The sequence below is a fragment of the Panthera tigris genome, chromosome B4, assembly GCF_018350195.1.
Source record: "Panthera tigris isolate Pti1 chromosome B4, P.tigris_Pti1_mat1.1, whole genome shotgun sequence".
Lineage (NCBI taxonomy): Eukaryota > Metazoa > Chordata > Mammalia > Carnivora > Felidae > Panthera > Panthera tigris.
In genome coordinates, this window is record NC_056666.1 from 57003563 (window position 1) to 57029215 (window position 25653).

General features: G+C 35.3%; 1 protein-coding gene across 9 annotated transcripts in view; it reads right to left on the minus strand.

The window, feature by feature from the left end:
• Positions 1-25653, minus strand: part of SOX5 (SRY-box transcription factor 5) — a 930253-nt gene that overhangs the window by 703216 nt on the left and 201384 nt on the right. For 7 of the 9 annotated variants that reach the window (XM_042991948.1, XM_042991946.1, XM_042991945.1 and 4 more), the window contains one exon: positions 23930-24026. The gene's annotated coding sequence lies outside the window, so the exon portion shown is untranslated. The remainder of the gene's footprint in view (positions 1-23929; positions 24027-25653) is intronic. The other 2 variants (XM_042991954.1, XM_042991952.1) reach the window with 1 other exon arrangement.

The following is a 25653-nucleotide window of genomic DNA, read 5'->3' on the forward strand; positions in this document are numbered from 1 at the left end:
TCCTTGGAACAGAGAAGCTGACAGATTTGCTGAAAGGTTCAGCCATTGTAGGCTTTTGTTAAAAACCTAAAGCCAGCAACATTTCTCTTTGAAGTTCTGAAACATCTTGGAATTCAAAGAGCTCAACAAAGAATAACATGGACAATTGAGTTTTTCAAAACTCCATTTTAATTTAGCTTTTAAAATATTATGCCTAGTCACTTAGAGTGTCAACTCATTCAAAAGTACAAAGTAAGTTCATTAAGAATTATCACCTAAGGTATCCAAATAGATCTCCAATTCAGAGGATGTATGCCAAGGTCTAATACATTTAATTTAAATGCTTACCTTTCCCCTGGGCATTTCCAACAATTCTAATTGAAAGGCACTTAAGAGAGGGAGGTCTACAATTCTGAGTATTGTACACGGGCTCTCATACCGAAGGCCTTTTCTATTCAGAATGTGAAAAATCAGATTCCAGATCACTTATCCTTTATAATTCCTGTAATCTTTTCCAGTTAAAATTAATATCTGAGTATTACAGTAAAAACCAACATCCAGGACTAAATTTCCTGGAGTTGGCAAGCTATATTATTCTGTATTGGAATACTCAAAAGAGAACTGTACAATGTTTGGGTAGCAGCAACAGGATGAGTGAGTCAGCTGAGACTAACACAAAAACTTACTTCTAAGATCTGTGTAATTAAGCACACCGTACTCTTTCAACATAAATAACAGGTCTCACTTACTATTCCCATAAATCCAATATTTAGAAAATTTACTTGGTTCATTCTTATCCTGATTTTTTACGATGGCTGATAAAATTTTAATGTTGGTCTGATTAACTGCCCAAAAGTATGCAAACGTTGAACAGCAGCCTCAAAATATATGTCAGAAATATGACTTGGAATGTCAGAAGTTCTTCTATTCCCTCATTCAATATTTAGATGCCCTCCTTGAATTCCAAAAATAAATAAATAAATACCTTCCACATTTAATAAAATAGCATAAAATAGCTATTACTGCTTGTCTCTTTGGTCTGATGATCCATGCTATACCCTAAATATAAATTTGATTAAAAGTTCCAGTCTTCTTTAAGGAGACAGCCCAGTCCTTACTGAACTGGGATGGTCAGACATTCAGAAAAGGAATTAACAAGGCATATACTTTATCACAGCCCAAAATACCTCAGTATCACAGATCCAGTTATTGAAAGAAGTACTGCTAAAAAAAATGTGATTTTTGTCTATTTGCCAATTTAAGTTTGGTACTTTTTCTTCATTCCATAAATCTCATTCATTTTTGCTTTTGCCAACTTTACAAAATGAACAAGTCTCAACAGTGAGGAAAGGGGTAAAGAAAATGTCTCCTATATACTCATATAAAAATGAACACATTTCCTAGAAAATAGATTGATTTCTCTCATTCCATAGGGGAAAAAGTGGCTATAACAAACATTTCCATTGTTATCAGCTCTACGGAAAATTAGGAAGACAATGAAACAAGTTAATTTCCTGAATGCCAGGCTTGTAAGAAAAATAGCAAAGACCTATGAAATTCTACCTCTAGTGTCTATGCCAAAAACAGTTGCTGTTACAATTTGCCACACTTGCCTTAGTTTTTACATAGAGAATGTGTTTGGTTTCACAGGTAATTGGTAGCCTTGAGCACATGTAACTTACAATCACTGAATGAAAAGATTCGCTTTGGTGAATTAAAATGGAACAATTTCTCCAAAATAAAGGGAAAAAGGCAAAATAAAATGTTAAGGGGATTAATAGGCAAGTGTTTCATCTATTTTTGCATTTAATTTGATGTTATGAAAGCTTTAGGCATCTAAAAATATACCCCTTTTATTTTCTAAGTCTGCAAGATTTGGCTTTTGGAATAGAAACAGTTTAGGTGGGGAGGGAATTGTTGAATTCTGTATCTATGTTTAAAAAAAAAAGGGGGGGGGGGTTGACCATAACCCGAGGCCCTAGCTCCTGCAGAGTGCCTGTTGTTATGAAAGCAAGGTGCTCCACACGATCTAATCATAGCACTAAACCTTGTTACAAGCCCTTTTACAGCTCCAATATCTGGGTTACATGGAAACACGCTGGAGAGCCTCCTTGTACTATGAAATAAATGTCATTCTGACTGGCATCCTCTCTTCCAGCAAGTAATTTCCCTCCGCTGATAAATCGATACAGCAAAAACAAATGAGAGCACACAATGGGCACAGTGAGGATTACATTTTTATTCATTTCAGAGCCCCTGCAGCCAAGTTTTTTAAGTACAATGGCAGAAAATGATGCACTTGAGCTAGGAAACAAGAGAGATACATAGAGACATTGAGATAAGAAAAGAAAGACAAAAAAGAAGAAAGGAAAGAAATAAGAACAAAGAGAAAGCCAAGAGACAGGAGGCAAATGTGTCCCTATCAAGCAGTTCACACATAAACTTCTGTTTGAGAGTAAGATTATTATTTGAATTCTTGTCCAGCTCTTCACAGATATGATCAGAGAAAACACACATCTTCTTTTTTCACTTCTTTATTGCAGATAATTTGAAAAGGATCTAAGATCTTACTTTTTATTTGATTGATTAATTATTGATATCAACATAAGATCCACACATGACAACTTATCTATAAAACCCACAACTAGAAATGGTAGAAAAGACAAAATCAATCTTTATTCATCTCTGAAAGTCCCCTCAAGTCATTTATGTTTTTCATTGTCTTTAAGGCAAAGATGGAAAGGGCAAAACAAAAGAGAAGCAAGAACACAGTGACTATTCATAAGAGAGATGAAAAATTCCCATGAAGATGTCTTTTAAGATTGATTTCATTAAGTCCCAAAATAATTAAATAAGTTTTATTGAAAAGAGATATGGTGCACATTTTAAAGTGAAAATTCTAAGATATTTTCTCTTCGGAAGGGAAAAGAGAAAGAACTATTCCATAAAACCCTGAAAACCCCAAATTTCCTGTGAAGAAAGAGTATTACATTTTCTGTTATTTACCGTGGCATTCAACTCTTCTGAAGGCAATGGATCTTACAAGGAGAGAAATATAAAGTCTTAATATGGCTTTTAGGTGATATGCTATTGTAAACTTTAAACTAAAAATTATTGGCCAAGTTATTCAACTATCTGTGCCTTAATTTTTAAATCTATAAAAATAAGGATGATGTTAATAGTAATCAGAGAATTACGTTAGTATAAGCAAAGTGTTGAGAATAGTTCCTAACTCCGAGTAAATGTGACCATCGTCATCGCTGTCACTCATTACTTCCCAAGCTACAGTTAGTTATGTGGGTGTTTTCAACAATTTTTGTTTGGCCTACAGGGTAACAATGTACTCACACAATACATTCTTGGGGTCACTGCACAGTACTGAACTAGATGGACTAAGGGTCTCATCTGGCCACAGATTTTAAATATTCTTAACTGTTTTGTCTCAGAGTCAATATCTCAGAGTCAATATACTCCCTTGGAAGAGCAAGTTAGAATATGTATCACTATATCCAATCCTTAAGTATTCTTTTAATGTTCTCTTTATTGAAGTCTGGAAGATAGCGTGTACCTTTTTCCTCCATAAAATATGTGTAACTAGTATTTCCCATGATATTTTCAATGATCATTCTCAGTCAGTGTTTAATATATTATATTCTTACTGCTATTTATGATCTTTCTCCTTTGGGGTTTAATTTGATTATTCTTTATACTTTTAAGTGTTTGGATTAGTATGTGTTTATAACTCTTTATTCATTCATTGCTGTACTCCACTGGCCATCCATTTTACTTCTTAAGAAGAAGTAAGAAACAGAGGAATAGCTCAAACTGGTTTGTACTACAGACTTTGATAACAAATGAAGAGAAACAAGAAAAGAAAGCAAGGCATATGGAATGCTCTGGTAGGCCCTCCTGGCCTCTGTCATCTTTTCTTTCTTGTATCATCAATAAAAAAAGAGTGGATATAAGCCTACATTAGTGTCTCTTAGTATTTTTTTCACTATCATTTTTCCCAGTGAACATTTTTATAAATTTTCCCTAATAGCCCACCCGATGAAATTTTAATACACCCAGTATATTGTTATATGTACCATATGTGTATCTATACTTTTTGAAAGGGGGATAATCCTTTCTTCTTTTCAAAACCAAGTTTTACCCCTTTATGGTAACATCACCTTTTGAGAATACACAGGCTAATTCACATTAGGAAGACAAACCACTTTCCACTTAGCGCATCGGGTCCAACATGACTATAGAAGGTAAGTTGGAAGCCAGTTATAGTTGTGAGTCTGTGTTTTGTTTTGTTTTTCGCAAACCTTTAAGTACTAATCCATGGACCCTTAGTCCATCTAGTTCAGTAAATTTACGTTACCCCAAAATCCAAAACAGTACTTTGAAAATGGAAAATATATGGTAGTGTGTGAAAGATGCCCAAGAAGCTACAAAGCAGTTTAAGGACAAGAAGTAAGGAGGATGAAGAGTAAAGTGGAATTGTTTCCAATTAAAGTAGCTAGGGAATTAGGTAGGTGGAATGTAATTATCTACATTGGAGTTTGGCCAGGCTTCTGGGCTCTTTTGAGGAAAAAAAAAAATGAAAGAAAGAAAGAAAGGGGAAAAAAAAAGAAGAAGAAGAAAGCTCTGTGATCACTAATGAATAGAGAGGTAGGTCCAAGCTGAACATCTCATCCAAAAAAATGGAATAAGATTTCTAAGTCCTTCTTTCCCAGAACATAAGTGGTATTCTCCTTTAATGAATTTGAAACTACTTATAAGCCCCTTACTTCAATTTGAAATAATAATTTCATACAGCAATAACCTTAGAAATGGGAGTGTTGGAGAAGACAGTAAAATAGCTCCGGCAATCAATGAAAGAGGCACAATTTGTAGCACGTGAGTGTCAAATCTGCAGCATTTTGAAATACAAGTGTTGGAGTCACACCAACACATGTCTAAAATTGAACAAGTCACTTTACGTTTTTAGGTTACCTGAAGAAGTAATTAGTAAAACAGGTTAGTTCTGCTCAAAGTACACAGGACCTTCCCCAATGACTGGGCCGCCAAGGCAGTGTAATGAAAACTGATAACTTTACCAACTCGGGAAGCCCGAGATGTGTGCCCAATAAATGTAAGCAGACATTATATCCTTCATAATCAGGGTAGAAGGAAGATGTGAACTGAATAAATGCTTGAAAAAAATCATAGCTTCTATTAGATGCAAAGATTGAAGCGTTAGACACCTTTAAGCTCAGCTTTCATTTAATTTATGGCTTTCCTTTCTGTAGTCTGAAGGGAGTGAAAAATTCTTCTAATTTTTTCCCCTTTCATGACTTGACCAGGAAGATGAAATCGGGGTACTTTAATTACCATTCAGAGCCAAAGGCTTGCCCTTTGATATGGAAATCCCACTTCTGTGACTGCCTTTTCCCCAGCCCCTTCTCCTTCCAGTTGCCCAACAGAATTTTAAGTAGCTTTGTCACCAGCTGATAGTAAAAGCTAACTGTAGCTCTTTCCTGTTAAGTTCTGTTTTGAGTTATACTATGTTTCTTTCACCAAATTGGAAAAGCTGGAAGCAAGAAAGGAGGGGGAGGGAAGGCAGCAAGAGATAGAGGGAAAGGGAGAAAGAGAGTGGATGTGAATGAGAGTATGACCAACTCTATCCATTAGAGTCACTCAATTATAGTTTCTACTCTGTCTGCATGAAGTGTGGCCCATCCTGCACAAAGCCTCTCACTTTAAACACACACACACAGAGCACAAACCGATGAAAGCTGCCATGTAGAGTTACCCCGTTATTGTCATCTGCCTGCTGCATGACTCCAGGCTTTGCTATAATTATTAATTGCACTTGTCAACTGTCATTAATTCCTCTTTAGCATCCCTGTCTTTGAGTAATTAGACAGAACAGCCTCACTGAGCTCATTGTTTAGAGTCCCTTGAAAGAGCCCACTGGGCTTTCTGCAGAGAAAACCATCAGGAATACAATAGAGCACTTCTCCCTTAACCCTTTGGAAGTGTGAATGTAAGGGAAAGTGCTCTCACAGGTTTGGGTGGCCTGCTTTACTTTGCAGGTGCATAAAGTCTCTGTCAACTACCTCTTACCTGGAACCATATTTTAAATGTTTCTTTCCAGCAGAGAAGAGGTATTTAAGTTAATTAAAAAGTCTTGGGGAAAACAAAATTTCCAAATTAACATCATCAAGTTTTTAATCATTTTCTCATTTATCTTATGCTTTCAATGTTGGTGAAGGCATATTTCTCAGAAATAATATTTCCCTGTTGATTACATACATCTATAGACACTGCATACACACACACACACACACACACACACACACAAACACATACACATGCAAAGTTTTTTCCAGGTGACTTTTGATTTCTCTAAGTTATAACTTAGATTCTAAATTTTAGATTGACAGGATTGAAGCTCCTTTTTATTTAGTCCTTTTACCCAGCCTCCTATATAATGAGTCAGTTGACAGTGCTTTAAATTGTACAACTGGTAGCTCTGAATACATTTTAAAATTTTATTTTAAAATCCCTACACTGAAAATTAGGCCATATTTGATATTTGGTCCATGGTCTCTAGAAATTCCCTGAATTCATCCAGGGATACATTTTGTGCAATAATTCCAAATGAGAATTAATATGTTATCATTTTGAATCACATAATGCATAAGAAAGCACTATAAAAATTGTAAAGTGCTATAAAATGTCATATTAGTATTTTATCATTATTGGCTTATAAAACTAAACTCCTTTGATGCTGTTAAATCTATTTGCAGCTTTAAGTTCTTTAAATATGTCAAGAATAAAAAAATATTTAGCCATTTTCTAATAATAACACTGTTAATAACAATATCAAAATAGTTATTTGTTATTAGTTTAAACCACTCATACAGTAAAACTTCTTGATCTAGCTGTTTCACTGAAAAGGAAAAATCATATGAATTTCTCTTTAAAAATTTAAGGTCTATGTCATTTTAGAAAATACATGAGAGTAAATATGATCACTGGGGATCATTAGAGCTATTTCCTATATTATCTTAGCTATGAATTTTTTTCAGATACTGGGTGAGTACATTTTAACAATAATAACATTTACTAAAGTCGAGATGTGGGTTCTATATACTTCATATACATTAGTTCATTTAATATTCAAATCTCTATGAAATAGGTACTATCATCTCAAATTTAGAAATAGGAAAACTAAGCAATGAGTAGTTAAGGAAGTCGTCCAAGATCGCACAGCTAATGAATGGCTGTCAAGATCTGACAATCTAACTTCTCCAGGAGCTAAGATACTCTCCTATGCAGGTGTCCATTCGATAGGTAATAAATCGAGATTTGTGATTGTGTTTCCTAAGGAGCAAAATGTATTAATATATCTGAAAAACTCGTCATAAAAGTATGACATAAAAATACACTGGACATCTTAGGAAGCATCCAATACAGTCAAAGTTAAACTGCAGTGGGGGTGGGGAAGAGACAGAAAATGAGTTTTGCAAATGTTGGATATTATTTTGGCTTTGGCACTGTTATCACTGTGTGTAAATGCTAGGTTAACATAAGAAAAATCCATTTTGATTTATACACACACAGACACACACACACATACACACACATGTATTGAGTATTTACTACATAGCTAGTTTATGCTAAGTAGTATGTAAGGCACTGAAGAAATACAGAAGTATGAATTATGATTCCTAGCTACAAGGAGTTTTCAGACTTACTGAAAGGACAGAATTTTGAGAACCACACAATTAACATACTACAAAGTGCTAAATGGAATACAATCAATAAAATAGATTAAATGAAAGATCTAAGATCAATGATGCTAGAAGAAGGAAAAATGTGACTTATTAAAAGGAAAAAAATTCTAAGTATCAGGGGCATCTAACAATGAATCAAGCTGATTTGATAAGCAATGAATATCTATCATTAAAAACACTTAAGTTAGGTAATGATCAATAATGAACAATATAAAAGATTTTCTGCAGTGGTTGTGAGGTTGAACCAGCCTAAATAATATTGTCTAATATCATCTTGCACGTCTTAGATTCCATAATCCCATAAAATAAACTTTTAGGAAGGAAGGGAAACTTTATTTTGCTTGTTCTTTACAGAGAAGTCATCCTGAAGAAGTTTGGTATTGAATTTGACTTTGAATAATGAATTAGAGATTCAAAAGTGGTAATAAGAGTAAAATAAAAAAAAATAACTTACAAATAGAATTACAAGTGCAAGGAGAGGAGCAGAAATAATAAACATGGGAAAGACAGCAAAAAGGCCCTACCTCACTGACATGACTTGGAGGAGCAGGCATGGCGGGGAGGGGGTAAGTGGCAGGGGGGTAGCAAGTAAGAGAGTAAAAGCTGTCTCAGCAGAAAGGAGGCCAACTCTCAAAAGATCTGGTCAAGAGGTTTTTCATGGATTTAACTGTAAGAGAAGTAACTATGAGTTCGAGCCCCACATCAGGCCCTGCGCTGACAGCTTGGCGCCTGCTTGGGATTCTGTCTCTCCCTCTCTTTGCCCCTCCCCTGCTTGCTCTCTCTCTCTCTCAAAATAAATAAACTTAAAAATAAAATACAATGCAGAATGGGAAAGAATAAGAAATACTAAATGTTAGAGAAAAAAATAACTATTGTATACCTAAAACAAGAGTACATTTTGTAACTTTCTTTTTATACCTTACTATTCTCCTTTTGCAATGCTTAAATAAATATGACTGAAATTTTTAGCAAAAAATTTAGCTGGAGGAGGTCCAAAAGCACAAACTTAAGTTATAAAATAAAATAAATAGGTCATGGGGATATCACGTACAGCATGGTGTTCTACATTTGAAAGTTGCTAAGATATATCTTAAAAGTCCTCATCACAGGGCTGCCAGGGTGGCTTAATCAGTTAAGTGATGGATTCTTGACTTCGGCTCAGGTCATGACCTCACAGTTGGTGGGTTCGAGCCCCGTGTCAGACTCTGCATTGCCAATGCAAAGCTGGCTTGGGATTCTCTCTCTCCCTCTCTCTCTCTCCCACGTTCACTCACTCTCTCTCAAAATAAATAAATAAACTTAAAAAATGTCCTCATCACACAGAAAACTTTATAAGTACATATGGGGACCAATGTTAACTAGACTTATTGTGGTGATCATTTTGCAATATATACATATATCAAATCCTTATGTTACAAACCTGAAACTAACATAATGTTATATGTCATTTATACCTCAATTAAAAGAAAAGCATACTATGGGGCGCCTAGGTGGCTCAGTCGGTTGAGCGTCCGACTTTGGTTCAGGTCACGATGTCACGGTTTGTGAGTTCGAGCCCCGCATCGGGCTCTGTGCTGACAGCTCAGAGCCTGGAGGCTGCTTTGGATTCTGTCTCCCTCTCTCTCTGCTCCTCCCCTGCTCACACTCTGTCTCTCTCTCAAAAATAAATAAAGATTATTTTTTAAAAAAAAAAGAAAAACATACTTTATACAATGACCGTATCTACTCAGTATAATACCATATTTAACAAAATGTAAGAGAGAAAGAAAGAACAGGGAAAAAAAAGGAAAGACAGCTAGCTGATGGACTCAGCATGAACAAAGAGTACATGAACTATAAATGACTCTAAAGTGAAGTATCTATCATTCAGTCAAAATTTTATTACTTAGATATGCCATGGCTATCAACAGCCATGCTCAGGAAATACATCTACCCTGTTTCTATTGGGGAACTGATATCACATTTTATTTTTGGTCTTTTCAATATTCCCTATTCTCCCCCAAAACCCATACCATAATACACATCAGAGAAATCTTTATGAGATTGGACAAAACATGCTAAATATTGACATTTCCCCCATGGGGAAAAAAAATCAATGCCATCTTACTATTCATCAAATTAGACAAGATTGCACATAAGCTCCTCAGGTTGAATTTGACAATATGAAATGTACAGATTGACATGTCACTACTGCCTTGATATTTCTAAGCCAAATAGAACTACACAGTTTTTCCTCTACACAGTTGATCATGCTGTCTCAATTCTCTCCTTATTTCCACCATTCAAGACCCAACTCAGATACCATGGTTTTAGCTATGCCTTTCTGGATTCCCACTTCTTCTCCACGGCCTTCACCCCCTGTCCATGACACCACTTCCTCCTCTGATACAGGAAATACAACAGAGAACATCAATTAAAAGTCCGTTACACAACTCACGGGTATCATTAGATAAAAACAGACCAACTACTCAGCGGCAGCATAACTGGTAAAAGGAGTCAGAAATTTCTCCCAAATAGTTTTAGAGAGTGGATGCTATAGGTTGCAATGAAAGATTTCTGCAGCACAACTCTTGGTAGTCATAATGCATTTTTTGGGCTCTTATAGCAGCATTCAATCTGGACCTATGACACCACACTAAAGCAGAGATCATAAAGGGCATTTACTTGGGGTTATTGGAAAGTATTCAGGGACATACCTCTGCATCTCTGGCTTAGTTCAGAGGTAGACTTTGGAGCATCTCAAAAGAATTGCATACCCCTCAAACCATGTTCTGTAAATATTGCTTGTTGCCACTGGGTTTCTCCTAGATGCTGTGGGGCAACAGATTTGAAACTGTTTTCTCTGAAAGAAGTGGAGTTCAGATACTATACATGGCCAAACACTAAATCAAATGCCTATGATTAAACTAGTTGCAAGCTGACCCCCATCTTGAGAAAACTGGCATGCCTAGCAAAGACCACATCTAGATGCTAAGTACTCAGAAGAGAGACATTGACCCTCTGCATTCTGCCTTTTAAAAGAGGGACTGATATAAACCACAATTTCTTTATCTATTCATCAGTTGATGGACATGTAGGCTCTTTCCATAATTTGGCTATTGTTGAGAGTGCTGCTATAAACATTGGGGTACAAGTGCCCCTATGCATCAGCACTCCTGTATCCCTTCGGTAAATTCCTAGCAGTGCTATTGCTGGGTCATAAGGTAGGTCTATTTTTAATTTTCTGAGGAACCTCCACACTGCTTTCCAGAGTGGCTGAACCAATTTGCATCCCACCAACAGTGCAAGAGGGTTCCCGTTTCTCCACATCCTCCCCAGCATCTATAGTCTCCTGATTTGTTCATTTTGGCCACTCTGACTGGCGTGAGGTGATATCTGAGTGTGGTTTTGATTTGTATTTCCCTGATGAGGAGCGACGTTGAGCATCTTTTCATGTGCCTGTTGGCCATCCGGATGTCTTCTTTAGAGAAGTGTCTGTTCATGTTTTTGCCCATTTCTTCACTGGGTTATTTGTTTTTCAGGTGTGGAGTTTGGTGAGAAACTTAACAGAAACCCATGGGGGAGGGGAAGGAAAAAAAAAAAAGAGGTTAGAGTGGAAGAGAGCCAAAGCATAAGAGACTCTTAAAAACTGAGAACAAACTGAGGGTTGATGGGGGGTGGGAGGGAGGGGAGGGTGGGTGATGGGTATTGAGGAGGGCACGTTTTGGGATGAGCACTGGGTGTTGTATGGAAACCAATTTGACAATGAACTTCATGTATTGAAAAAAATAACTAAATAAAAGAGGGACTGATATACTTTTGCCTTCCTCACCCCCACCTGCACCCCAGCACTTTCTAGCACTTTTGAAGCCCAGGATCTCATTTTACTTATTATTGTATCTTCTGCAGCAACCAGTGTCATGCTTGGCACATTATGGTATGACTGTCACACAGAGATGCATCTTTGCTTCCTTCTTTTCAATCCAACTCCTTATACAACCTCTGATAAAATGCCAGAGTGGACAGATAAATGGTAGGCACACCCAACATGGGTTTCCATCAACATACTGGGCATGCATCCCATGCTGCCACCAAACTGACTTATAAAGAAATCACTAAAAATAAGATGAACCAATATAGAATGTGTTGAACTTTATTTCTGTCCATTCTGACTAATTTCGTTCAAGAAGAATTGAAAGCAGATGGTTAAAATCGAGAAAATAGACTAAAACCCTAGTTAATGACCATCTTGGAGACTGCTGTGCATGTACTTAATATATGTTTAACTAAGAGAAGCTTGCTAAGCAATATTTATATGTATAGTATTCTACTTTCTCAGGCTACTGTTTCAAACTAGTGCTTTCTCAAAGAAATTTTAAATCAGATTTCACCTCTGGTCACATTCCTGCACACTTGTACTTTCTAGGAGTTATGCAGCCTTAATCCTCTTGAAATTTTAGATCATAATTCCAAGAGTTATTAGGTTGGAAAACAGCTTCTGGGCAAGTGATGTTATTCAAAAAACTTTTTATACCAGAAATAATAGTTGGATTATTTCTGCCTCACGGATAGTCTTGAGGTCTGATTTTTAATATAATTCTGACATTAGTGTTCCTTCCTTTTCAATAACAATACTTCTAAAACAAAAGGGAAAGATGGGGGAATAAATAAAGAAAACACAATGGTTGTTAATAAATATAAAGGTTAAAATTAGATTTGACCTTCCTTTTCTGTACAGTTTACCCTATTCTTCTGTATTACAATGACATTACATAAATACTTTGATATTTGTTATTTAAGGGTGTATCAATATCTTGAGTTCTTTTAAGTCTCTGGAAGTGTTACTCCTTTTTAAAGTTGCTGGTCATAATGTGTAAATTTTCTTTTAAAAACACTATTTATTTTTGAAAAGTTATTCCTATTCCTAAAATTAAAATATTTACCTGTACTTTATTTCAGTACAGATAAAGTTTAAAAATAGAAAAAAGGGGATATGCACCAAAGTTCACTTATTTAAGTATCTAACTGAGGTGTGTTGGTAATGGAAGAACATAGAATTCATTTTATAAAAGTTTCTTTCAGTCAAAAAAGACAAGTTCATCTGAACAATTTATCAAATATATTTTACTTTATTTTAATAATCTGCTTCATCCAATGGGTGTAATAATCACTTTTTCATTGAGGTGTTTGGTTATAAAAATGAGAATAAAGGGGGAAATGCAGGAGACTTTAAAAAATCCAACTGTAGACACATCTGTAAATTCAGGGACATGATTTATGCTCACAATAATGAGTTAACTGTGTCATTAAAGAGAAGTGACTATAGAAACAATAGAACAGTACTGGAAGAATTTAATGATGGTTTTTAAAAGGCAAATTTTTTTCAAAATTTTTTTAACATTTATTTATTTTTGAGAGAGACAGAGACAGAGACAGAGTGCAAGTGGAGGAGAGGCAGAGAGAGACAGAGACACAGAATCTGAAGCAGACTCCAGGCTCTGAGCTGTTAGCACAGAGCCCAGTGCGGGGCTTGAACTAATGAACTGTGAGATCATGACCTGAGCCGAAGTCCAACGCTTAACAGACTGAGCCAACCAGGTGCCCCAGTAAATATGTATTTTTTAAGTGTTTATTTATTTATTTTGAGAGAGCGAGCAAGAGCAGGGGAGGGGCAGAGAGAGAGAATCTCAAGCAGACTCCATGCTGTCAGCACAGAGCCCAAAGAGGGGCTTAGTCTCAGAGCTGTGAGACAATGACCTGAGCTAAAATTAAGAGTCAGATGCTTAACCAACTGAGCCACCCGGGTGCCCCAAAGCAAATATCTTAACAAGGAATAGTATCTATGGTCCATTATATAAGATTTAGAATTTATTTTCAAAGGATTCTAAAAATCTTATTTCTGGGGTATTATTCTCAGCGATAATGGGACCAAGTGGAATTCACATGAAGGCAAAAGTTAGCACAACATGAAGAACTGAATTTTATGAATAAACCCTGAATAAACATGTTGGCAGTGTTATAGCATTTTATCCTAACCGTATAGACTTTAATGTATTAAAAATTCTGAAAAACACTTTTCCTCTTGATTTTTTTCCCAATTCAAAATCAGTACAAAGAACTTAAATATGTTTATACAGCAATCTGTGTATATAGAAAATGCTCTCATTAGAAAAACTACGTATGAAGTACTAATGTTATCGTTGTCAAAATTCCTATGTCATTTTTCACAGAAATAGAAAAACAACCCTAAAATTTGTATGGAACAACAACCAAAAAAAAAAAAAAAAACCCTCCAAATAACCAAAGCAATACTGAGGATAAAGAACAAAGCTGGAGATATCGCACTTCCTAATTTCAAACTATACTACAAAGCTACAGTAATTAAAACAGTATGGTACTGGCATAAAAATAGACACATAGACCAATGGAACTGAATTGAGAACCCATAAATAAATCTCTGATAGAGTCAACTAATATTTGACAAGGGAGCCAAAAATATTCCATGGGAAAAGGATCCTCTCTTTATTAAATGGTGCTGGGAAAACTGGACAACCACAAGCGGAAGAATAAAATTGAGCCCCTATCTTACACCATTCACAAAAATTAACTTAAAACGCATAGACTTGAACATGAGACCTAAAACTGTAAAACTCCAAGAAGAAAATGCAGGGGGAAAGTTCCTGATGTATGGATTAGTACATGGATACATACAGTTAAAATATATGCATCTTTCCTTGAAATAAAAGTAATATATGTTTACGGAAGAAAGGCAACTGGGGCACCTGGGTAGCTCAGTGGGTTAAGCATCTGACTCTTGGTCTCAGCTCAAATCATGTTCTCATGGCTTTTGAGTTTGAGCCCCACGTCAGGCCCCGTGCTGTCAGTGCAGAGCCTGCTTAGGATTTTCTCTCTCTCCCTTTTTCTCTGGATTCCCCCGCTTGTACTTTCCCTCTCAAAATAAATAAATAAAATTTTTAAAAAGAAAGAAAGAAAGGCAACTAACACATGTAATCAAAAAGGTGAAAATTTTAAAAATCAGCCATAATTCTTTAATCTAGACATATCCTTTCTGCATTTTTCATATCTTCTTCCAGAACTTTTGTTCTATGCATGATCCACACACCTCTGTGTGTGTGTTCGTGTGCATGCATGTACCCACATATCCACTCAATAAACATTTACCATTGCCCAGGTTCTGGCTCCCCATGTTATTACATCATTTTTAAATTTTTTTCATTTTATATATTTTAGAGAGGGATGGAGAGAGCAAGTGCAAGCAGGGGAGGGGCAGACAGAGACAGAGAGAGAGAGAATTGCAAGCAGGCTCCATGCTGTCAACACAGAGCCTGATGCAAGGCTTGATCTCACAAACCATGAGATCATGACCTGAGCTAAAATCAAGAGTTGGATGCTTAACCGACTGAGTCACCCAGGTGCCCCTACATCATTTTTACATGAAATTAATATTCCATCACATATACACACAATTTTTTTTAACATAGAGCCAATTTTAATATATTGATTGTTTCCAATTTTATGTTACTATAAACACCATATATGAAACGTTAGCTAACTTCCTAGAAGCACAAACGTCAACATTAACTGATTTTAATGCGTACTGTGTGAAATGAATCTTTGGTGCAGGGATGCAAATGACACCACCAGCCTCAGTCAAGGACAGGCCTAATCTCACTGCAATCTTGTCTGCATTGGTTATTGCAGCATTTTTCATCTTTTCTAATTTGCTAAATGAACTATCTCAACTGATTTGTATTTCATGAATTTTACAAAAATCAAACATTTGATATGTTTAATCCCCATTTGAATCCTCTTATTAACTGAATATTCAAATTATTTTTCTACTTTTCTATTAATTTATAAGCAGTTTAAGTTATATTTTATTTACATACATTGAATATATAACATTTCCAATAGTTTTAGCAAAAATAGCACTTTATATCATTAAACCTAATATACTGCAAATATATTTCTCATTTCCTCATTTGCTTGTTTTGTCAGTCTTACCATTTAAGAAGCCAAAAAGCTTTTATGTTTATGTGATCAAACCTAACAACATTTTTTTTTGTGACTTCCGCCTTTGGTATAATGGTTACAAATAACTTCTAACCCTCCCCACACTTACATAAATATTCACCAACACTATCTCTTAATACTCTTATAGTGTCTTCTATTAAAAATTTAAATCTTATGCATTTTATTTTTTTTTTAACGTTTTTATTTATTTTTGAGACAGAGAGAGACAGAGCATGAACGGGGGAGGGGCAGAGAGAGAGGGAGACACAGAATCGGAAACAGGCTCCAGGCTCTGAGCGGTCGGCACAGAGCCCGACGCGGGGCTCGAACTCACGGACGGCGAGATCGTGACCTGAGCTGAAGTCGGACACTTAACCGACTGAGCCACCCAGGCGCCCCAAAAATTTAAATCTTTAATCCTTCCAGAATTTATATTGGTAATGGCACAGGAATTGAATTTAACTTTTTTTCTAAATAGTTAGAAAATTGTCCTTAAACCATTCCTTTCACACAGATTTGAAATGCCTAAAACGACACTTGTATCAAAAAGCTTTAAGAGGGAATGAAATTCCCTAATTACAGGTCAAACATCATGTTTATATTATGTTATGCTATGTCATGTCACATCATATTATATTTTAAAACACCAATTATTCACTATAAAATATGGTGAATTTTTTTAATTCTCTACAAGATGCCGAGATACATGCATCATCTAGGAAAGTAAAAAAAATCATGGTTCATAATTACATTAAAAATTAAGAAATATTTATTACATTTCATAATGAATCCAAGCAATTCAACATCACTAATTTATGCAAAATGTATTTTCATTTACAGAATGTGACCGTGGGCAAGACTTCTTCCATTGAGAAGATGTATAACCTAATTATGAAAAAGTTCTATGGAGACAGTTTTGGTTCAAGGTTTTTTCTCAAATTAAATTATTATTGTTAGAACTGCTTCTCTGTTGCTTAGTGTTCTAAAGTAAGACACAAAAATAAACAATGGCTTGCTTATATACATCATTTAAAAAATTTATGGTCAACAGTTCATGCCATTATTTTACTTGGAAGGAAAAATTCTCTTAATTATAAACAATTGCTGAATAAGAGAACAATGATCAAACATTGTTATTAAATTATTAAGACATATATTATCATCTGACTTTAAAAAGTAATAAACTCTAAATTTCCTATAACTTTTGGATGATTCTCATTCATCATTCCTTATCAATCAGAAGCTGAAAGCCATAGCCAAAGGAATTATACATAGACCATTACTTTCTGCCAGATGTTTTAGGACTGTTTCAAGTACATCACCAATAGCTACTCAAAGAGCAATATCTTGTTCCAAGACCAGTACAATGGAGCATCTCTACATGACTGCATTATGTTACTTAAATTGATATACATTTTGAAACGAACTCTGCAATTCAAATTGTGCTAATAAAACTCCTCCACTGCATATGTACATACATTCGAAACACCCAGAAAATAAGCTTAATAATTTTATGCAAAACTATTCAGATGGATATTAGAGATTTGTAGGTAGAGCATGAAGATGATCAAGTATAATCAGGCATTTATACAAATAAGTTTGAGTTAAGGAAAAAAATGATACAAGTACAGTGCTCAGTCGGTTAAGCGTCTGACTGGATTTTGGCTCTTGGGTCATGATCTCATGGTTCGTGAGTTGGAGCCCCTTGCGCTGACAGATTCCCTCCTTTTGTCCCTCCCCTGCTCATGCGCATGCCCATGATCCCTCTGTCAAAATAAACTGTAGGAAAAAAAAAAGTATAGTGCCCTCAGATTTAATAGGCTGTTAGCATGCTTTTCATGGTGTTGTTACTTACAACGTTTCATTAACTTGAGAAAACTAAGCTGAAAGTTTATCAAAATGAAGATATTCCAGAAACTGAGGTGCAACAATAAAGTATGATCTACAATGATGTATAAAGGGTTATTAAAAAGAATGAGATATAGAAATTTGATACCATTCAGGAAATACATAATCACATGATGAGTTATTAATTAACAAGGGATTCTAATCAAAGACCAGCTTTGAATCTGTTCTACCATATGGTACAATAGAACTGTGGGTCAGGTTGTAGAGCATGGACGATTAGTTGTACAAGTAAGTAGTATCACAAGCCCTGTACTAATATAAATGTACAAATCAGTGCCTCCTTCCTTTTTAAAAAATAATAACTGGTGTTTATATTTCAAAGGGTCGTTGGATTTTCCTACGGCCTTTCAGTCTTCCTAATTACTATGTGTTCAGAGTTATGCACATTTTTATCCACAGGTGACAGACCTTTTTAAAACCAACTTCAATCACATTCAGTATTTTGTTTTGGTGGTGGTTTTGTTGTTGTTGTTGTTGTTGTTGTTGTTTTTCCCTTAAACTGCCACCTACATTAAAATGTAAGACTGTGCTGCTTGGAGTTCTCATTAATGTTGCACAATTTAGATGATAGATTTGTCAACAAAGTGGCTCATGCTCAAAGGCCAGTGAACCCTGTCGGGATAAATGCCTTAAAAATTGTATATTGCAAAGTAATCTTTAATTATAAAGAACTCACTTGACAATTTGCAATATATTGGGATTATTTTCCTTTTTCAAGCAATAAAGAGTTTTACTCTCTATATTAGGGTGACTGAGGAAAAAAAGTGATTGGATTTGATAAATAGTTAAAGCAAAGAGCTTGCTTATTTGCAAGTAAAAGAGAAAGGTGACCAAAAGTCATGTACAAATAACAACTATTCAGGATCACAAATTATTAACTCGCTAAATGGTTAAAGCAAATAACTATAAATGCAGTGACATTTTAAAAGAATGTTAACGCAGAAGGAGATAAGCAAAGCAAAAATAACTGCTATCAATGGTTTAACTAACCACTATCCTCAATTTACCTCTGCAAAATCTTGGATTCCCAACATCTATGTAAAGTACTTATTTTTGTTGTGTTATTTTTGTTCAATGGAGTATAAAATCTGATACTCAACTAAGCCCTTTTGTGGGTATTGTTGATATGTGCAAAAGGATATTTTAACATTGCAACACATTTGAAAACATACATAAATATTCACAATTCTATAGCTTGTAAACATTTTCCTTCTATTCAATCTAATGGCAATGTCTTAATCCTTCATTACATTTCTTTTTTTTTAATTTAAGTTTATTTATTTATTTTGAGAGAGACAGAGCGTGCACACAGCAGGGTCAGAAAGAGGGAAACAATCCCAAGCAGGCTCCACACCAACCGCGTGTAGCCCCCATCAGGGCTCGACCCATGAACCGTAAGATCATGACTTGAGCCTAAGTTGGATGCTTAACTAAGCCACCCACGTGTCCCAGTGATCATGACTTTTGTTTGGTAATATTTGGTTGATATTTTTTTCCATTTATATTCATGAGAGGAATTTCCCTGTAAATGCACTTTTTCAAGTGATACTTACCAAGTTTTGTACCAAGTTTCCATGACCTGATAAAGTAAGTTTGAGATTATCACTTCTGTTTTTTAAAAAACAACTTATGTAAAATTAGAATTACTTCTTCCTTGAATTTGTCTGTGAAGCAACCTGGGTCTGGAATTTTTTTTATAGGATGATTTTTGATTATTGAATTCGGTTGCTTTAATGGTTACAGAACTATTCAGGTTCTCCATTTCTTTTTGAGTAAATTTTGCTACACTGTATTTTTCTAGGAATTTGACCATTCATCCAATTCTTCATATTTACCAATATAAACTTGGTAATATAACATTCATAATATTTATTACTGGCTATTTAATATCTGCACACTTGTGATATAGCTTCAGTCATTCTTGATATTGGTTATGTGCCCTTTATCACTTGCTCTCTGGTCTCATCAGAGGACTAGAAAATTTATTCATCTTTTATTACAACAATCAATTTTTGGAATTGGAATACTGGAATCAAATATTTTGGAAATATGACAACTTCGCACTTTGTTAATTTTGCTCTTGCTTTAATTCACTCCTAGTGTTTATTACTTTGAGTTTTTCTTTTTGCTTTTTTTGAAATGCCTCTTTATTTTTATCCTCTTTTCTCGTAACAGTTAAGATATAAATTTCCCATTAAGTACTTCTTTTACGCATTCTACAATTGTTGTATATAAGAAGTTCAATTTCCTTAGAATATTTAAAATTACTATTGTGATTTCTCTGGAATTTTGAAACTTATTTTCTAGCTATACATTTTTAAAAATTATTTGCAATTTGATTTCTAATGAAATTGGTAGAATTCCAATTCTTTTAAAAATGGTTGAGACCTATTTTATGACTCAGCATACAACCAATTTTTATAACTTTTCCACGTATTCTTCAAAATAATATGTGTTTTGCAGTTGTATGCCAGGTTCTATATATGTCTATGAGGTCAAGTTTCTTACTTTTGTCTTTCAACTCTATATCCTTACTGATTTTTTCTGTCCACTTTATTCCATCAATTACTAAAAGTAGGTTAAAATGCTATTGTGGATTTGCTTATTTCTCCTTGCTGTTTTGGCAATTTATCCTTAATATATTTTGAGATTATGTTATTGTGGGCATTTAGGCTTTAAATTATTATATTTTCCTATTGAATTGAAACTTCAATTATTTACAAAGTGACTCTATCTCCAGTAATGGTTTCAGCTTTAAACCATTGCTGAATCAGTGCAGTTACACCAGTATCCATGTGATAAGTATTAGCATGGTACAGTGTCTTCTATTATTATTTACATTTCATACATGAGGAATTGGTGGCTAAGGAACATACCCAAGAGAGACAGCCATCAGTGGTGCAATCAGGAACTCAAACAGTGTGTCTCCCAAGTCTATGCCTCTCAACATCATAGTTCTCTTGTAAGTTCTAAAGAGTCAAGTCAGCTTAGGTTGGGGGGGGGGGGAGGGGGGAGGCGGTGAGAGGGGCGTGGGGGCGGGAATGCTCTCACTCTAATTTCTGCAAAGGATTTCTCATGAATTGCTCTCTAATTTGATTTTTCATTTAGCTTTGAGTTAAATTCTCACTCCTTTAATATTCTAAGTTAACATAACACTTTTAAAAGTTCCTTAAACGCACACACACAAAGAAACATTCTTAATCCAGAACTGCAATACTCAACCTCTTTCACTGATACACAAGAAAGAGAAGTCTCTAAATGTTCTGCTCTTTGCCTTTCAAATAGGCACGATTACCAACAACTTCCATGTGCTTGACGCACACCACTGAACTGCAGCACAGTATCTCAATCTGCCCTAACCCATGTTGGCTGCAATATGATCAAGATTTCTGAGTGACCAAATGGCTCTACTGAAAGGGAACACTTATTGCAACCTGACTGCAGGAAAAAGTCAAAAAGGATAGGTGCTAAGCTGTTTCATCTCTCCTTGAATAGACATATTTAGTATTTTTATTAACAGGAACATTAGGCAACATATAAGCCTTTTGGAATTTCATATGTCTTCTACGTCTCAAATTTTAATATCAAATCATACTTATTCAAAAAATTGTGTAAACTATGAAGAAAATCAAAATTGGTCATGATTCCATGATCTAGAGCTAATAATATTTGATGTATTAACTTTTAAGTATTGTTTTCTGTCAATTTTATGTATTTGCAATATACAAGTGAATGTATATGTGTGTGCATGTACATAAGTGTGCACACACACAAAGTTACACAATGTATCTTTAATGTGGATTCTGACTTGTTTAACTTAATATTGTATTATGCATAATTTCGTGTGTCCTTAAAAATTCTTTAAAAATATTTTATTGACTGTATAAAATAAATGTACTCAAATTTATCCAACTACTGCTTCATGCTGGATAATTTAGTCAATCTCAAAATTTTCCCATGATAAATATAGGAAAATGAACAAATATATTTATATAAATTTTGTCTCTTTCTTTAATTGTTTCATTAAGTTAGATTCCTGGAAGTGAAACTGCCAAATACTGTTAATTGGGCCCAATATCCAGTCTCCTATTCTTCCACTGTAATAACTTCTCGAGACTTATCTCCCAGAATAAAAACTACATTTTCCAGCCTTTTTAAGCATGGCTTGGTTGTTATGACGACATTCTAGCCAATGAAATGTAAATGGAAGGGATGTCAATACCTTCGAGAAGATTTCCTTAAAGGGAGGGAGCATGATCTTCTCCTACTGATACTTCCTTCTTGTTGCTAGCCTAGGGACAGGATTACTGGAATACCAATTCTGGACATTCTAAAACACTAGGTAACAGTCCCGTGTTCAGAGTAACAGAGCAAGAGACGAAGGATCTGGGTCCCTCATGACCGTGGAACCATCCAACCAGCTCTGAACTGCCTACACAGACTTCACAGACTTCGCAAAGAGAAATACACATGTCTACTTTTTTTTTTAACTATTTCAGATGACTTCTAATCAAATCATTTCCAAACTAGTGGAAATTTTACGTAGAATGCTTTGGAAACATTTAAGGCTCATATCAGAGATGGCCAAATCACTTCTTGAAAAGTTGAACAAATATAACCTTTTCCCAACATTATTAAAAGTACCCATCTCCCCACATTCTTGTTACAACATTATCCTTCCAAACCGTTTTTTTTTTTTATTGGTTAGATAGTAAGTAGAGCGTAACTCTGCATTTCTCTTATTAGCATACTGCATTAGAATTGTATTCCTCATTATTTGTTCTTACATTTTATCTTTTATGTTTTTAATTTATTTTTTAGTATCTATTTATTTTTGAGAGACAGAGAGAGACAGAACGTGAGCAGGGGAGGGGCAGAGAGAGAGGGAGGCACAGAATCCAAAGCAGGCTCTAGGCTCTGAGCTGTCAGCACAGAGCCCGACACGGGGCTTGAACTCACAAACCATGAGATCATGACCTGAGCAGAAGTCGGACGCTCAACCCACTGAGCCCCCCAGGCGCCCCCTTACATTTTCTCTTTTAAATTAAGATGTTAGTGCCTTCTGATACTAAGAACCTGTTTACATGTGATGTTCACTATATTTATTAGAAGTAGCCCCAGGTTTACACTTGCCTTTTAATTGTATTGATATTGGTGTTTTCACTTGTAAAACTACACAAGTTTCATATTTGCAATAATCCATTTGTGACCTATTCCACTTCTGTTAGCATAAAAATCCATTACTCACTATGCTTTCTTCCATATTATATTGTTTGATTTGTCTATGAAAATATGAAGTCTTATTTATAGATACTTTAAGGATATTACTTAGGTTTTAACAATTAATTTTTAAAGAAGTTAACCAACACAATTGATTCTAACAGTTTTCACAAATAAACTTGCATCTTGAAGTTTTACAAACATAAGTCATAAGACCTTAAGAGTCGATTAGCAAATAAGTTTTAGTCCTCTATGCAAAAAGATTATTTTTCCATAATTCATTTTAGGAAAAACAAAAAAAGAATTCCTTTTCCATCTTATTCGTGACAAACTTCTAAACAAAGGCTCCCTTACCTCCAACCTTTTCTGATGTCACCCACATGATAGTCAGCCAGGGGATAATAAAAGGATTTTCAAGTGTGGGTCTGTGGTCAAACTTTCAGTTCCTGTTCCCAGAGTGTAACTTTTTTTGAAAAGACAAACAAGCATTTCATAAATGCACTCACAGATAGATGCCCACTAAATATTTCTGCCAAGCAAACCGAAAAATATCTGTTTGGCCTGAGCAAAATTGCATTTTTGTATGTGTGTTTACAAAAGCATACCCCAGGGTATTTAATAGCCAATGGAAATTTTTATAAAATGTGTGACCTACCCATTGTGACCCAAAATATTTCCTTTGTAGCAACAACAAAAAAGCAGGAACAAATGTTTTAATGTTTCTCCATTTTTCAATGGAGACAAAAAGCTTCCACACCTTCAAGAAAAGTTTATCTCATTAAGAAAACTAAAAGAAATGTTGCTATCATCTGCTAGTTTAGACATTACCTTCATAATGAGTTTCCAAATTATAATTACAAATCCAGTTATCATTTGAATATAAAAGATTATGTACTATAGTTTTCTATGCATACATCATGTATTTTACTTATAAATTAAAAAAATAAGAGAAGGCATATAAACTTTCCAGTTTTGTGAAATAGCAAGTGTACTAATCGATTTTTCAAAGGTGTGCATTCTGTATTTTATGAATATACCTTTTTCCTACCCAGTGCAGTGCCAAAGTTCTCTGTTCAGCTTTCAGAATCTTGTAAACAGATTCACACAGGAATTGTGTCATCAGCAAGAGGAATCCTAGAAAAAATAAAACACCATTACCAATGCATTGTTCCATGGGGTATCTGGGTGGCTCAGTAGGTTAAGCATCTGCTTTCAGCTAGGTCATGATCTCCTGCAGATTCTGTGTCTCCCTCTCTCTCTCTGCCTCTCCCCTGCTCACACTCTGTCTCTCTCTCTCAAAAATAAATAAACATTAAAAAAATGTTTAGGGGTGCCTGCGTGACTCAGGTAGTTAAGTGTCCAACTTCGGCTCAGGTCATGATCTCACAGTTCATGAGTTTGAGCCCCACATCAGGTTCTGTGCTGACAGCTTGGAGCCTGGAGATTGCTTCAGATTCTGTGTCTCCCTCTCTCTCTGACCCTCCTCCACTCACGTTCTGTCTCTCAAAAATAAATAAACATTAAATTTTTTTTAATAAAAAGATGTTTAAGAAAAAACAATGTATTGTTCCATCTTAATAAATGTATCAACATAGAACTTTTGGAAGTAGAGAATTTTCAAGGTTTTTTCCTAAGGTTTTCAAAGTAAATCTGTACATGTATACTTACATAAATGTATACAAAATATATAAATATAATAAAATCATTGTGGGAAAAGAGGCATTAATTTGACACTGTTTAATGCTGCCAGAATTAATCTAAAAACATATGTGCATATATAGTTATCTGTATACATACATATATTGTTATCTGTATATACACATATATATTAATCCCCTCAGAAGTTGTTCATTTTGCTGATTTTCATGTAAACATCCTACAGATGCTTTAGGTCAGGCAACATTAAGATAAATTCTTACTTCTTAGAATGATTTATGAGAGATCTTCAAGTGTCCTCACAGGCCTTTTCCTTGATTCCATTCAGATGTATGATATTTGATGACACTGAATGAATGACATTGAATGAATGACATTCATTCATTCAAATGTATGACAACGACAGTCAGCACCATAACTGCTTAGTGGGAGTTATTCAGGTATCTCTGCATTCACATTTCTTGCTATATATCTCTAGGACTGTGCTGCCAAGCTCAGCTTCAGAAATACTGCTCTTGCCATTTTCATGAGTGAATATAGCTCTGGCTTGATTACCAGTGTCCCCAGTTTAGACAGAAATGGCCTCTGCTATTGGGGTGCCTGGCTGGCTCAGTCAGTTAATCCTCCAACTCTTAGTTTTGACTCAGGTCATGATCCCATGGTTCCAGGGATCAAGCCCTGCATCAGGCTCTGCACTGACAGGACAGAGCCTACTTGGAATTCTCTCTCTCCTTCTCTCTCTGCTCCTCCAGCATTCACACAAACTCTCTCTCTCTTTCTCAAAATAAATAACTAGCACTGACAGGACAGAGCCTACTTGGAATTCTCTCTCTCCCTCTCTCTCTGCTCCTCCAGCATTCACACAAACTCTCTCTTTCTCAAAATAAATAACTAAACTGAAAGAAAGAAAGAAAGAAAGAAAGAAAGAAAGAAAGAAAGAAAGAAAAGGAAATTGCCTCTGCTACTCAGTTGAAATTCCTAGGAATCAGACTTCTGAAAGCAGGGAACCCATACATGGTGATGTAGCCACAGCCTCTGCCCCAGCTCAGTGTCTCCAGTATTAGTTCAATTCAGGGAGAGCTGAATAATGCTTCAGTGTTCATTC